Here is a 15,501-nt window from a genome sequence, read left to right on the forward strand (position 1 = left end):
CCTTGAGTTTCAGTTACTTCACCTGTAAAATATTTCTGGCTTATCTATCGCACAGTTTTTGTGTATGTGTGGATCAAATGAGCAACTGTACAGGTAATCACTTTCACAATATCAAATGACATACAGATGGAAGTTGTTATTGTTAAAAGTTCATGCCAGAATCAACCTCAGGGTTTGCTTATGTGTACAATACAAATGCCTATAGAAATAGTAACTAAGGGCAGAATTTGGCCCAGGGCACTTTACCGCAATTTTTTTTAAGGTGGATGACAAAAAATTAAAGACTTTTTACTCAAAACAGAAAACTTTAAAACAAGAATCAACACTTGCCAAGGACAAGTGGATGTTTGTGAGGGAAATTCAGAGGATGATGGAGACCTTCTGAGATCAGGAACTGAAAGAGAAAAGCGTTTAATGTTATCATCTTCCTCCTCCACCCTTGCACTGCCTTGCTTAGAATTCCTTATCTAATCAACTAGAGTCACGTATCTTAACAGTCAAACAATAAAAATGGGATGCACTCTAAGTCTGGATCGTTAGAGGCCAAAAACAACCTGCTGTTCAGGCTGCAATCATCCTGCACAGAGGGCACTGAGCTCCACTTTCACTTTTAAGGGAACTGCAAATAAAATGCCTTTCTCTCCTGGATTTTGAAATGTTTTTTTTGTTAAATCTGTTTAAAATACTAAAAAATCACATTATGTTCACAGAACCTAGCAAAGAAGCAAATTTTATGCTATGAAATGTTAAGTAAAAGAAAGTGCAGTGACATGTTGGGAAGGAAGGGCCTCAGATAATCCAAGTTTCTCCAGCTTGAACTCCTATGTGTTATGGCTGATTCTAGAAAACTAGAAATAGGAGCAGTTAGCTCAAGTCTGCTTGGTGTGGAGATCAGGATGGTGGCAATGAGAAGGGGTGAAGGGAATTGGAGGGTACTAACTACTTCGATTAAAAACAACAGAGGCCAGCCATGGTGGCTCACATCTGTGTTCCTAGCACTTTGGGAGCCTGAGGTGGGAGGATGGCCTGAGCCCAGGAGTTCAAGGGTGCAGTGAGCTGTGATCACGACACAGCCCTCCAGCCTGGGTGACAAAGCAAGACCCTAACTCAAAAACAAAACAAAACAAAAAGCCACCACCAACAAAGGAAATCTCACACCCACTGTAGGTGTCTACTATCAAAAACACAGAAAATAACAAGTGTCAGTAAGCATGTGGAGAAATTGGAACTCTGTGCACTGTTGCTGTGAATGTAAAATGGTGAAGCTGCTATAGAAATAGTATGGTGGCTTCTCAAAAAATTAAAAACAGAATTACTATATGATCTAGCAATTCCACGTCTGGGCATCCAAAAGAATGGGAAGCAAGATCTCAAAGAAGCATTTGCATACCCATGTTCATCGCAGCATTATTCACAATAGCCAGAAGATGGAAACAGTTCAAGTATGCATTCATGGATGGACCGATAAACAAAATGTGGTCCATACATCCACTGGAATTTTATTCAGCCTTAAAAAGGAAAGACATCAAGGCCGGGCACGGTGGCTCACGCCTATAATCCCAGCACTTTGGGAGGCCAAGGCAGGTGGATCACCTGAGGTCAGGAGTTCAAGACCAGCCTGGCCAACACGGTGAAACCCCGTCTCTACTAAAAATATAAAAATTAGTCAGGTGTGGTGCTGCACATCTGTAATCCCAGCTACTCAAGAGGCTGGGGAAGGAGAATCACTTGAACCTGGGAGACGGAGTTTGCAGTGAGCCAAGATCGCGCCTCTGCACTCCAGCCTGGGCAACAGAGCGAGACTCGGTCTCAAAAAATAAATAAATAAATAAACCTTGAGGACATTATTCTCAGTGAAATAAGCTAGTCACAAACGACAAATATTGTATGATTCCACTTATAGGAGGTACCCAGAGTAGTCAAATACATAGAGACAGAAAGTAGAATGATGGTTGCCAGGCACTTGGGGGAGAAGAAAATGGGCAATTGCTGTTCAATGGGCATAGAGTTTCATTTCTGCAAGACGAATAAGTTCTGGAGACCTGTTGCACCACAGTGTAATCATACTTAACACCACAGAAACTACTGAAACTTAATTAAAAATGATTGACATTGTAAATTGCATGTTATTTTTATCACCATTTAAAATTTAAAAATTATTCTAAAAATTGAAAAAAAAAAAGAACAAAGAGGAAAAGAAAAACCTAAATGAAACCTCACTGCCCAGATTAACCTTATAGTTAATGACAAATTTCTATGTTCAAAGATTCTGGTGGTTTCCCATTCCTGTAAGGTCCAAACTCCTTTCAACATTCAAGGGCTTCTTGGAGGTGGCCTCAATGACCCAGCCTCCAAGTCTTACCTTCCACCACCTCTTACAAGCTCTAGCTTCTATAGTCCCTGTACCCTTCTGCACTCTCATCTCCATGATTTTTTTTTTTTTCAGCCAAAATCTCATCCACTCCTCTGCATCCATTCACATGTCCTGGGAAGACTTCCCTGATCACCTCAGAGGTAAACAGCTCCCCTTCACTGGGTTTGTATTTTGCAATTCATCACTGTGTTCTAAGTGTTTGTGAATACATCTCTTAGGAGCAGGTCAGCTCCCTGCAGGCAGAGTTAGCACTATATTCATTCAGCATCTTCACAGCACTGATAATAACAAATATTTGATGTCAGGCAAATCATGTCACTAATCCTCCAGCGGTCACAGTGACTTATACAAGGGCTTCAAAGGATGACATAGTTTTCCCCCGTCACCTCTACTTCTCCGTTCTCATCTCCTACCACTGCCCCCTTGCTCCATCCCCTCCAACTTCCGCGGCTTCTTTGCTGTTTGCTGGATTCACTGGGTGTATTCTCACTTTCTGGCCTTTACACAGGCTGATTTCTCTCTCTGAAGGGTTCTTCTCTCAGATTCCTACATGACTCACTCCTCTACCTTCTTCAGGTCTTACTCAAAATTTACCTTCTGGAAACACCCTTTCCTAAACATCCTATTTAGAACTACAACCCAGTCCCATTTCCTCTCCAGCACTCCCTACCCTGTTTCCCATCTTCATTTTTCTCCATTGCATTTACACCAGGTGGCTTGTATTTTATGTATTTGATATTTGTCTCTTCACTGGAATGTAAGCTCCATGAGGGCTGGTGTTCTTTTACATTAGTCATCGATTAAAAAAAAATCTTGGCCAGGTGAGGTGGCTCAAGCCTATAATCCCAGCCCTTTGGGAGATCAAGGCGGATGGATCGTCTCAGGTCAGGACTTCAAGACCAGTCTAGCCAACATGGTGAAACCCCATCTCTACTAAAAATACAAAAATTGGCTGGGTGCAGCAGCAGGTGCTTGTAATCCCAGCTATTTGGGAGGCTGAGGCAGGAGAATCGCTTGAACTGGGAAGGTGGAGGTTGCAGTGAGCCGAGATCGTACCATGCACTCCAGCCTGGGCGACAGAGTAACACTCTGTCTCAAAAAAAAAAAAAGAAAAAGAAAAAGAAAAAAGAATCTTCAGTCTCCTGCAGTGCCGGCACATAGTAGACTTTTAATAAATAGTTGTCCAATTAATTGAATGAATAAATGGCTATAGAAAGCATTTAAGATTATTGAATAATTTCTGATTGTTATCAAAATATTTTTTCTGTGAGTGCTCATCCTGGGCTTGGAAAAAAAGTGAACACACTTTGCAATACAAGCTCTGCTCTGTCTTCACTGTACAGGATTTAACCTGTACTAAGCAGCAATTGATTGATGTTTTTCTGTTGGCACACTGTTTAATCATTTCCTGTCACAAACTGAAGCAAAGTTCATGTTAGATAAGCACTCAAGTCTTTAGATGATGGTGACGTGTAAACAGCTTATTAGTCTATACATGTAATTAATTTTAACATTACTTTGCAGGTTGCTTGAATTCTGTAGTAACACAGTCCCTGCTAATTTGCTGCCTATATTCCATTATGGTTCCTAATCTTTTATGAAGTCTCCCCACTATCCCCCTCCTGCTGCTCCTGCCGCATTTTCTTGTAAAAAATTTCAAACATAGGCAAGTTGGAAGATTTTACAGTGAATCTCCACACGCCTGTCCTTTCGATTCTGCTATTTACATTTAACACACTTGCTTTAACACTTAACTATCAATCCCCAATTAAGCCACTTTTAAAAAGTTATCCATTTATCCATTTAATTAAGTTATCCATCTATTTTCCCTCAAAGTATGATTTGGGGTTAGAAATGCAAATTCTTAAATCCCAACCTAGGCCTACAGAATCCAAAATTGGGAGGGAGGTCTCAAGATGGTTGGGGTTGGGGTAGGGAAGAGCAACGACAATCTGTGTTTTTGTTGTTGTTGTTGTTTTGTTTTGTTTTTGAGACAGTCTTGCTCTGTCACCCAAGCTGGAGAGCTGTGGTGCAATCTTGGCTCACTGCAACCTCTGCCTCACGGGTTCAAGTGATTCTTCTGCCTCAGCCTCCCAAGTAGCTGGGATTACAGGTGTGCACCACCATGCCCAGCAAATTTTTGTATTTTTAGTAGAGAGGGGGGTTTCATCATGTTGGCCAGGCTGGTCTCGAACTCCTGACCTCAAGTGATCCACCTGCCTCGGCCTCCCAAAGTGCTGGGAGTACAGGTGTGAGCCACAGAGCCCAGCCTCACAATCTGTGTTTTTGACAAATTCTCCAGTGATTCTGAAGCTAGTTCAAGTTTGAGAAGCACCATTTTAAATAAACCTATGTGACTCAGTCTATCTGTTTCCATGGAGATCCACTGGCACCATTGAAGTTAGAGGTCTCCTCCGGTACGTTACCAAAGAGAGACCCTAATGATACAGCTGTACCCAGGAGCCTTCCCCCACCACATACATGCCAACTTACTTGTCAACATTAACTGGTGCAGTACAGCTTCAGTAATGGGGTTAAGAAGTTCAGGCTCTGGAACTAAATAGATCTGGGATGGAATCTCAGCTCCACCAAGCTATATGGACTCAGCTAAGTTACTTTTCCTTTGTGAGCCTTGTTTTCACATCTGTAAAGTGGAGTATGGAAGAGCACATCCCTCACAACAAATAGTTATCCAGCCTCTTCTGTGCATCAAGCATTGTAGATCCTGTTCTGGTTGCTGGGGAAGTAGTGGTGAGGCAAGGCAAAGCTCAGTTCTCTTGGAGCCTTGATTCTATAGGAGAAACTTATAATAAACACACACAAATAGAAATAATTTCAGGCTGGGCGTAGTGGCTCATGCCTGTAAACCCAGCACTTTAGAGCCGGGAGGATCGCTTTGAGCTCAGGAGTTCGAGACCAGCCTGGGCAACGTGTTGAAACACTGTTTCTATTAAAAAAAAAAATTATCTACGCTTGGTGGCCTGCACCTGTGGTTCCAGCTATCTGGCTACTTGAGAGGCTGAGGTAGGAGGATCACACTGAACCCGAGAAGTCAAGGCTGCAGTGAGCCATGACTCACTTCATGGAGAGCCACTGCACTCCAGCCTGGGTGACAGAGTGAGACTCTGTCTCAGAAAGAAAAAAAAAAAGAATTTCAGAGAGTGCTGAATGCTAAGGAGACTGTAAAACAGACTATTGAGACCAAATGACTTACTTTAAAATTTGAGGTTAGGAAAAGCCTCTCTGAGAAGGTGAAGAAAGACAGAGGGGCAGAAAGTCAGTGTGGGTGCAGGACAGTGGGAGAAAATGAGGCCAGAGAAGAGGGCAGGAGCCAGTGCAGAGCCATCCTTCATCGTAGAGAGTTTGGCTTTAATTCTCATTGCAGCAGGTAGCAATTCCTGCTTCCTATTCATCCCCTATACCATGCCCTGCATTTCAGGTGCATATTTCATAATCTGGTCCCAATCAAGTTATATATACCTCTTTTCTTCCTCCCTTTCTGCCTGCCTCCTTTCCTTCCTCCTCTTGCTCATCTTCTTTCCATCAACATCAAACATTGATCAAGTATCTCTGTTAGGTTGTAGGGACGATAAGGGGATGGTGTCCTCAAGATTCATCTATGTTGTGGCATGTGACAGGATCTCCTTCCTTTTTAAGGCTGAGTAACATTTCATTTAAGTATGTATCACATTTTGTTTATCTACTTATCTTTGAGATTCTGCTTTATTTCTTTTGGAATATGCCCAGAAATGGAATCACTGAATCTTGTGGGAATTACATTTTTAACTTTTGGAGGAGCCACCAATTGTTTTTCGTAGTCACTGCACCATTTTACAATCCCACCAACAGTGCACAAGTGTTCCAGTTGCTCTTCATGCTTGCCAACATTTGTTATTTTCTTTTTTTTTTTCTTTTGAGACGGAGTCTTGCTCTGTCGCCCAGGCTGGAGTGCAGTAGGGCGATCTTGGCTCACTGCAAGCTCCGCTTCCCGGGTTCATGCCAGTCTCCTGCCTCAGCCTCCTGAGTAGCAGGGACTATAGGTGCCGGCCACCACGCCTGGCTAATTTTTTGTATTTTTAGTAGAGACAGGGTTTCGCTGTGTTAGCCAGGATGGTCTCGATCTCCTGACCTCGTGATCCGTCTGCCTCGGCCTCCCAAAGTGCTGGGATCACAGGCGTGAGCCACCACGCCTGGCCAACATTTGTTATTTTCTATTTGTTCGGCTTTCTTAAAAAAGTAGCCATCCTGGCAGGGTGTGGTGCTCACTCCTGTAATCCCAGCACTTTGGGAGGCTGAAGCAGGAGGATTGCTGGAGCCCAAGAGCTCAAGACCAGCCTGGGCAACATAGTGAGACCCCTGCCTCTATTAAAAAAAATTTTTAATTAAAAATAAATTTAAAATAGCCACCCTAATGGTGTGAGGTGATATCTCAATGTGGTTTGATTTGCATTTCTCTAATGATTAATTATGTTAAGCATCTTTTCATATGCTTGTTGGCTATTTGTATATCATCTTTGGGAAAATGTCTATTCAAGTCCTTTGCCCATTTTTTAACTGGCATTTAAAAAAATTATTGTTGCGTTGTAGGAATTCTTTATATATTCTGGTTATTAACTCCTTATTAGATATATGATTTGCAAATATTTTCTCCCATTCTGTAGTTTGTCTTTTCACTCTGTTGGCTATGTCCTTTGATGCATGTAATGCCCCTCTAGAGCTTGACAAATAAATCTTCCTGTGAAGTCTGCTTTATCTGATATTAGTAGAACTACCCCGGATTTACTTGGGTTAGTGTATTTTGGTTAATGTATACATATCTTTTTTCATCACTTTATTTCAGTCTTTCTATGTCTCTATAATTAAAATGCATCTTTTTTTGAGCAGCATATACTTGTTGTTTTCTTTTAATCCAGACTTAAATCTTTGTTCCTTTTTTTTTTTTTTTTTTTTGATGGAGTCTCACTCTGTCACCCAGGCTGGAGTGCAGTGGTGCTGTCTCGACTCACTGCAACCTCCACCTCCCAAGTTCAAGCAATTCTCATGCTTCAGCCTCCCAAGTAGCTAGGATTACAGGGATGCACCATGATGCCCAGCTAATTCTTTGTATTTTTAGTGGAGACGGAGTTTCACCATGTTGGCCAGGCTGATCTCAAACTCCCAATCTCAAGTGATCCACCAGCCTCGGCCTCCCAAAATTCTGGGATTACAAGCGTGAGCCACCGTGCCCGGCCTGAAATCTTTGTTCTTTATTTTATTATTATTATTATTTTTTTGAGATGGAGTCTCACTCTGTCGCCCAGAGTGGAGTGCAGTGGTCCGATCGCAGCTCACTGCAACCTCCGCCTCCCAGGTTCAATTGATTCTTGTGCCTCAGCCTCTTGAGTAGCTGAGATTACAGATGTGCACCACCATGCCTGGCTAATTTTTGTATTTTTAGTAGAGACGGGGTTTCACCATGGTGGTCAGGCTGTTCTTGAACTCTTAACCTCGTTATCTGCCCCCCTTGGCCTCCCAAAGTGCTGGGATTACAGGCATGAGCCACCACGCCCAGCCAATCTTTGTTCTTTAATTGAAGTATGTAGTCAATTTACATTTTATATAATTTCTGACATATAGGAGTTCAGAGTGTGGGGCGTGTGGAGCTTTTTGATGCCTTTCATCAGTTTATTTAAATTCTCAGTTATTATTACTTTAAATATGGTTTGTGGCTAATCTCTTTTTCTTCTCCTTTTGGACCTCATTAAATACACATTAGGTCTACAAATTTCATGTATCGCTTATGCTCTTTTCTGTGTTTTCCATTCATACTTTTTCTTGTTACACTTAAATTTGAATATTTTATGCTGATGTATCTTCTGGTTCATGATTCCTCTCCTTATTTATTTATTTATTTTTTGACATGGAGTCTTGCTGTGTCACCTGGTGTGGTCTCGGCTCACTGTAAGCTTTGCCTCCCGGGTTCACGCCATTCTCCTGCCTCAGCCTCCTGAGTAGCTGGGACTACAGGCGCCCACCACCATGCGCAGCTAATTTTTTTTTTTTTTTGTATTTTTAGTAGAGACGGAGTTTTACCATGTTAGCCAGGATGGTCTCGATCTCCTGACCTCGTGATCCGCCTGCCTCAGCCTCCCAAAGTGCTGGGATTACAGGCGTGAGCCACCATGCCTGGCCTCTCTTTTTTGAGACAGAGTCTCACTCTGTTGCCCAGGCTGGGATGAAGTGGCATGTTCATGGCTCACTGCAACCTCAATCTCTAGGGTCAAACAATCCTTCTACCTCAGCTTCCTAAGAAGCTGAGAGTACAGGCACATACCACCACAATCAGCTAAATTGTTGTTGTTATTGTTGTTGTTGTTGAGATAGGGTTTTGCCATGTTGCCCAGGCTGGTCTTGAACTCCTGGGATGAAGTGACCTGCCTGCCTCAGCCTCCAAAAGTGCTGGGATTACAGGTGTGAGCTACCACACCTGGCTTGATTCTTCTCTTTCGGGACTGTGCTTATCTGCTTAATTTAACTTTTTTTTTTTTAGTTTTATAATTTCCACCTGATTCTTTTTTATATAAATCCCATTCTTCTGCTGAAATTCACCATTTTCTAATTGATTTCTTGAACACACTAATCATGGTTACTTTAAAGTTTTGTTCTGGTAACTTCAATATCTGGTCACCTGTGAGTCTCTTTCTATTGTCTATTTTTTCTCTCAGTTTTGGTCATTTATTACTCCTTTCTAACATATCTACTAAATATTGATAGAATTCCAGACACTGTGGGTGAAAAGTTATAAGAGATCTGGATGATGTCATCTTCCTTCAGAGAAGATTAATTTCATTTTTTTTTTTAGCATGCAGTTAGTAAGAGCCAAGAAAGTTGGTCAAATCAGAGATTGAGATGAGTGAAAGCTAAATTTCAAGCTTTAAGAGGGCTTATTTCTGGAGTCCCTTAGTCTTAGCACAATAGTTCTAAACTGAGGGTGATTTTAATCTCCAGGGAACATTTGGCAATATCTGGGGACATTTTTGACTGTCACAAACTGGGGCTGTGTGCTGCTGATGTCTGACACAAGTTGGAAGTGGTAGAGGCCAGATATGCTGAATACGTAGGAGAGCCCCCAATAAAAAAGAATTATCTAGTCCAAAATGTTAATAGTACCAAGATTAAGAAACCTTGCTCTAGGACTTAGTCCTTTAAGATTCTCAACGGAAAGCTAGAGTATTTATCACGGCTTCTCATCTTTGGCAGGCCTTGAGCTCCAGTTTTCCTCTCAGTATTATGAGACTGCCAAAACCTTTGTTTACCTTTATAGTCTTTCAGCAGCTGCTTTCTGCTTGCTTTTTCAGTCTCTTGCCCTACTTGTGCACAGTTTAGGAATTTGCAAATGCTTTAAGTGGGCAAAGCAATAATTTATGTTGGTGTCACCTATCCAGGATCTTGGCTCCTTAAGTCCTGGCTGATTTTGTTGATTTCTGATGCCTTAAAGAAGCTGTTTTTGTTGTTTTGCATGTTGATATTATTGTTTTGCTTTTTGATATTATTGTTTTACATTTTTATACAGCTTTGATATTTATTCCTATTGTGATGGTATTAGGGATCCAAGGTACTCTGTTATAGCCAGAGTGTAAGTTTGCTATGTTTGCATGTAATTGAGTGAGTTTAACTCCATTTTCACAGTCCTTCAGCTAATAATATCTCCCAAAAGAAATCGGGTATACAGATTGCTCTAGAGTTAAATAACAATCATTTTGTTCACTATTTAAATAAAAACATGTGTGGGTTTTAGTTTTTGCCCAAATACATGATATATAAAAACATTTTAATGATAACATACCTTATAAATATTTGCTCACTATAGATAACTTAGAAGAAGCAAAAGGATAAAGAAGAAAATAACAAACATATTTTCCACCATGCAAAAACAGCATCAGGAAAATTTTGGTATAGTTCCTTTCAGTGTTTCTCCTGTGTATGTGCAATGCTTTTGTTTCCAGGACTAACTCATAGGCCTTTATGTTTTTTATTTTTTTATTTTTTATTTTTTGAGACAGAGTTTTGCTCTTGTTGCCCAGGCTGGAGTGCAGTGGCACAATCTCGGCTCACCGCAACCTCCGCCTCCTAGGTTCAAGCGATTCTCCTGACTCATCTTCCTAAGTAGCTGGGATTACAGGTGTGTGCCACCATGCCCAGCTAATTTTGTATTTTTAGTAGAGACGGGGTTTCTCCATGTTGATCAGGCTGGTCTTGAACTCCCGACCTCAGGTGATCCGCCCCCCTCGGCCTCCTAAAGTGCTGGGATTACAGGCGTGAGCCACCGTGCCCGGCCTGTAGACCTTTATTAATTTACTTTGCATTTTGTTTTAACAATATAATTTACATACTGAAGTATAATTTGCATACAGTAATATTGTGTACAATTCAATAATTTTTAGTAAATGTACAGAGCTGTACAACTGTCACCATAATCCAACTTTAGAACATTTCCATCTTGTCAAAAAGAAACTTCATGCCCATTTACACTCAGTCATTGGTCCAAGCCCCAGCCCCAGGCAACCACTAATCTACCTTCTGTCTCTATAGATTGGCCTACACATCTTCCATTTTATTAGTAAAGTTAGCTTGTTTTTAACAAAGTCATCCAATTTTAATTATATAATTCTTTCAGTCCTATCCAAATGAAATTGAGCAAGTTTAAATAAAGATGGCTGTTGTGAGATACAGACATTTGTGGGGGGTGTGTGTGTGTATGTGCGCGTGCATCTGTGTTTGCAGATGGTGCAAATCTTTTAAAGAGTATGGCATGTTCGCCTCCATTATTTTATGTATTTCTAATTTTCTTATTGAGATATACTTCATGTAACATAAAATTCACCCTTTTAAATGTGATGTTTAGCAACTATCAATACTACCTAATTCCGAAACATTTTCATCACCACAAAAAGAAATACCATCCGCACCAGGCCTAGTGGCTCATGCCTATAATCTTGGCCCTTTGGGAGGCTGAGGCAGGAGGATCACTTGAACCCAGGAATTCAAGACCAACCTGGGCAATATGATGAAATCCTGACTCTACAAAAAAAATACCAAATAAATAGCCAGGTGTGGTAATGGGCTCTTGTAGTCCCAGCCTCTTGGGAGGCTGTAATAGTCTGTTTTCACGTTGCTGATAAAAACATACCTGAGACTGGGAAGAAAAAGAAGTTTAATTGGACTTACAGTTTCACATGGCTGGGGAGGTCTCAGAATCATGGCAGGGGGTGAAGGCACTTCTTACATGGCGGTGGCAAGAGAAAATGAGGAAGAAGCAAAAGCAGAAGCTCCTGATAAACCCATCAGATCTCATGAGACTTATTCACTATCATGAGAATAGCACAGGAAAGACCGGCCCCCATGATTCAATTACCTCTCCCTGGGTCCATCCCACAACATGTGGGAATTCTGGGAGATACAATTCAAGCTGAGATTTGGGTGGGGACACAGCCAAACCATATCAGAAGCTGAAGTGGGAGGATCACTTGAGCCTGGGAGTTTGAGACTGCAGTGAGACAAGATCACACTACTGCACTCCAGCCTGGGCAACATAGTGAGACCCTGTCTCAAAAAAAAAAAACCAAAAAGAAATTCCACTCCCATTATCAGTCACTCCCCATTCCCCTCCCCCACCCAGCCCTTGGGAACCACTGCTAAACCAGGGGTCCCCAACCCTGGGGCTGTGGACCAGTACCAGTTGGTGGCCTGTTAGGAAATGGGCCACGCAGCAGGAGGTGAGTGGTGAGTCAGCAAGCATTACCGCCTGAGCTCCACCTCCTGTCAGATCAGTGGAGGCATTAGATTCTCATAGGAGCCGGAACCCTATTGTGAACTGCGCATGCAGGCATCTAGGTTGCGTGCTCCTTATGAAAATCTGATGCCTGATGATCTAAAGTAAAACAGTTTCATGCTGAAACCATCCCCTCACCACTCCCCGCTACCTCCCAACGGGTCCATGGAAAAATGGTCTTCCACAAAACTGGTCCCTGGTGCCAAAAGGTTGGGGACCACTGTGCTAAACTACTTTGTGTCTCTATGGATTTGCCTGTTCTGGACATTTCATATAAACAGAATCATACAGTAGGTGGCCTTCTGTGTCTGGCTTCTTTCACTTAGCACAACAATATTTTCAAGGCTCATTCATGTTTTAGCATGTGTCAGTACTTTATTCTTTTGTTTGTCTCATAAAACAAACACAAAACAAACAGTCTCACTCTGTCACCCAGGCTGGAATGCACTGGTGCGATCTTGGCTCACTGCGGCCTTCACTTCTTGGGTTCAAGAGATTCTCGTGCCTCAACCTCCTGAGTAGCTGGGATTACAGGCACATGCCACCAGGCCTGGATAATTTTTGTATTTTTAGTAGAGGCAGGGTTTCACTGTGTTGGTCAGGCTGGTCTTGAACTCCTGACCTCACGTGATCCACCTGCATCAGCCTCCCAAAGTGCTGAGATTACAGGTGTGAGCCACTGCACCCGGCCAGTACTTCATTCCTTTTTATGCTGAATAACATTCTATTTTATGAATATGTCACATTTTGTTTATTCACTAATCTGTTGATGGACATTGAGGTTGTTTCTACTTTACTTAATAATATTTTAGTTAATATAATTTAACTAATGGAAAGGGGAGAAAATTATTCCTGGGGTGGTATGATATTATGTTTTATGTATGTTGGTTTTTGTCCACAATTCCCGGCTCATAACTCCCATAGCCCTTGTTAATTTCCTAAGTGACTAAAATAATAAGCATATCTTTCCTTAACATATTTGGTCTTTTGTCCTTGATTCCTGAAGCAGCTTCAGAATGGCTCCAGAGCAATAAAGGTGAGACAGTCTTTTGTTACAATATTGGGACATTTTAGGCCTCAGAAAACAGAATCTCACTCTCTGACCTCCTGCCCCCCTTTTATCTTCTTTTTCTCCTCCATGCAGGCTACAGAAACTAAAAATATATTCTAATCTTCTGATTTGAAATTCTCTGAACTGCCTTCCTTGTCTGATTTTAGGTTGTAAGACCCCCATGTCAGAAAGGGTCCTGTCCCATACTCAGGAAGAAGGAATGCTGCATAGAGAGGCCAGGAAGAATCTTGGCCTTACCGGGTTTCCCCACTCAATCTATAAGCGTTAGATCATACTCTTTTTGTCCAATCACAGTTCTCCTTGGTTGTCAATCATGCCCATCCAATAAAATCTCCATAAAAGGCCCAAGAGGATAAGGTATGGGAAACTTTTGCACAGCTGAAATTCTGGAGGCTTGCAAGAAAATGAACAAGAATTCATCCGCCTGCTGGGAGGGTGACGCATCCCTCTCCACGGGAACTGAGGGTCCTGCAATTAGGACCCTTTCAGACCTCACCCTATGTATCTCTTCATCTGGCTATTTATTTGTATCTTTTAAAATAGCCTTTAAAATAAATCAGTAAACCTAAGTGTTTCCCTGAGTTTTGTGAGCCACTTTAGCAAATTAATCACTCATAAAGAGGTGGTCATGGGAACCCCAACTTGAAGTGGATTGGTCAGAAGTTCAACAGGCTTGGGCTTGCAACTGGCGTCTAAAGGAAAGGCGGTCTTGTGGGACTGAGCCCTCAATCTGTGGTATCTGACACTACCTCCAGGTGGATAGCGTCAGAATTGAATTGGAGAACATCCAGCTAGTGTCTGTGGCAGAACTGATTGCTTCCTGTTAGTGGGGAAAAAATCCCCACACATTTGGTCACAGACATCTTCAGTGTTGATTGTTGTGGTGTGAGAGCACAGGTAGTGTATCTACACTTCTCTAATAATCTCAAGGATATATTGGCCGGGCGCGGTGGCTCACGCCTGTAATCCCAACACTTTGGGAGGCCGAGGCACGTGGATCACGAGGTCAGGAGATCGAGACCATCCTGGCTAACACGGTGAAACCCTGTCTCTACTAAAAATACAAAAAATTAGCAGGGTGTGGTGGCGGGCGCCTGTAGTCCCAGCTACTCAGGAGGCTGAGGCAGGAGAATGGCATGAACCCAGGCGGCGGCGTTTGCAGTGAGCTGAGATCGTGACACTGCACTGCAGCCTGGGCGATAGAGTGAGACTCCGTCTCAAAAAAAAAAAAAAAGAATACATTAACTGAAATTTATAGTAGAGAACACAATGATATCATAAAGAAAAATAAAACAAAAAGGATATTAACAAAAGAGCTAAGCTGGTTTTTTTGTTTTTTGTTTTTTGGTTTTTTTTTGAGACGGAATCTCGCTCTGTCACCCAGGCTGGGGTGCAGTGGCACAATCTCGGCTGAGCTCACTGCAACCTCCGCCTCCTGGGTTCAGTCGAGTCTCGTGCTTCAGCCTCCTGAGTAGCTGGGATTACAGGCGCACACCACCAAGCTGGCTAATTTTGTATTTTTCTTGGAGATGGCGTTTCACCATGTTGGCCAGGCTGGTCTCAAACTCCTGACCTTAAGTGATCCGCCCACCTCGGCCTCCGAAAGTGCTGGGCTTACAGGCGTGAGCCACCGCACCTGGCCGAGCTAAGCTTCTTTTAAGGCTCTAATTGACATGAAATAACATCTAAGCCCAAATTTCTGTTTATTCAATCTGGAATGAGCAGCATGCTCAAAAACTGTTACGAAAACTGAAAAATAACTAAAATTAGAACTGTATTCTAAGAGTAAAAACACACTTAGAGTAATATTCTGCCAACAAAGAAGCGGTGTATGTGGAGTGGGTGGGAAGTGACAGAGGCGGGCATGTGGATCCTTCTGTTGCTAATAATAAAAATTCCTAGAGCACCGAGTCTCCACATGGCAATGTGATTGAGAAGATACATGTGTTATTCCTTTCACTTCCACTCTTTGAGGGAGCCTCTTTGTTCCGAATTTCAGCTCTCCCTCAAAAAGCATGCAGGGCCTTCAGTTGATACAAGGAGCTCATGAAGCCAATTAATTTTCTGTTCTTTCTCACAGTGACAAACTATAATCCTCAACCATTTGTGTTGCAAATATGGGTCATGGTGAGAAACTATGGGCAGTGTGATCTTCAGACTGGCTGTGCATTTACACACACACACTCATGCACAAATTCAACTTTCTCAGCTCCAGTCCCACCACAGGACAGCCTATATTTATTA

This window comes from Nomascus leucogenys, chromosome 8, assembly GCF_006542625.1.
Source record: "Nomascus leucogenys isolate Asia chromosome 8, Asia_NLE_v1, whole genome shotgun sequence".
Classification (NCBI taxonomy): Eukaryota; Metazoa; Chordata; class Mammalia; order Primates; family Hylobatidae; genus Nomascus; species Nomascus leucogenys.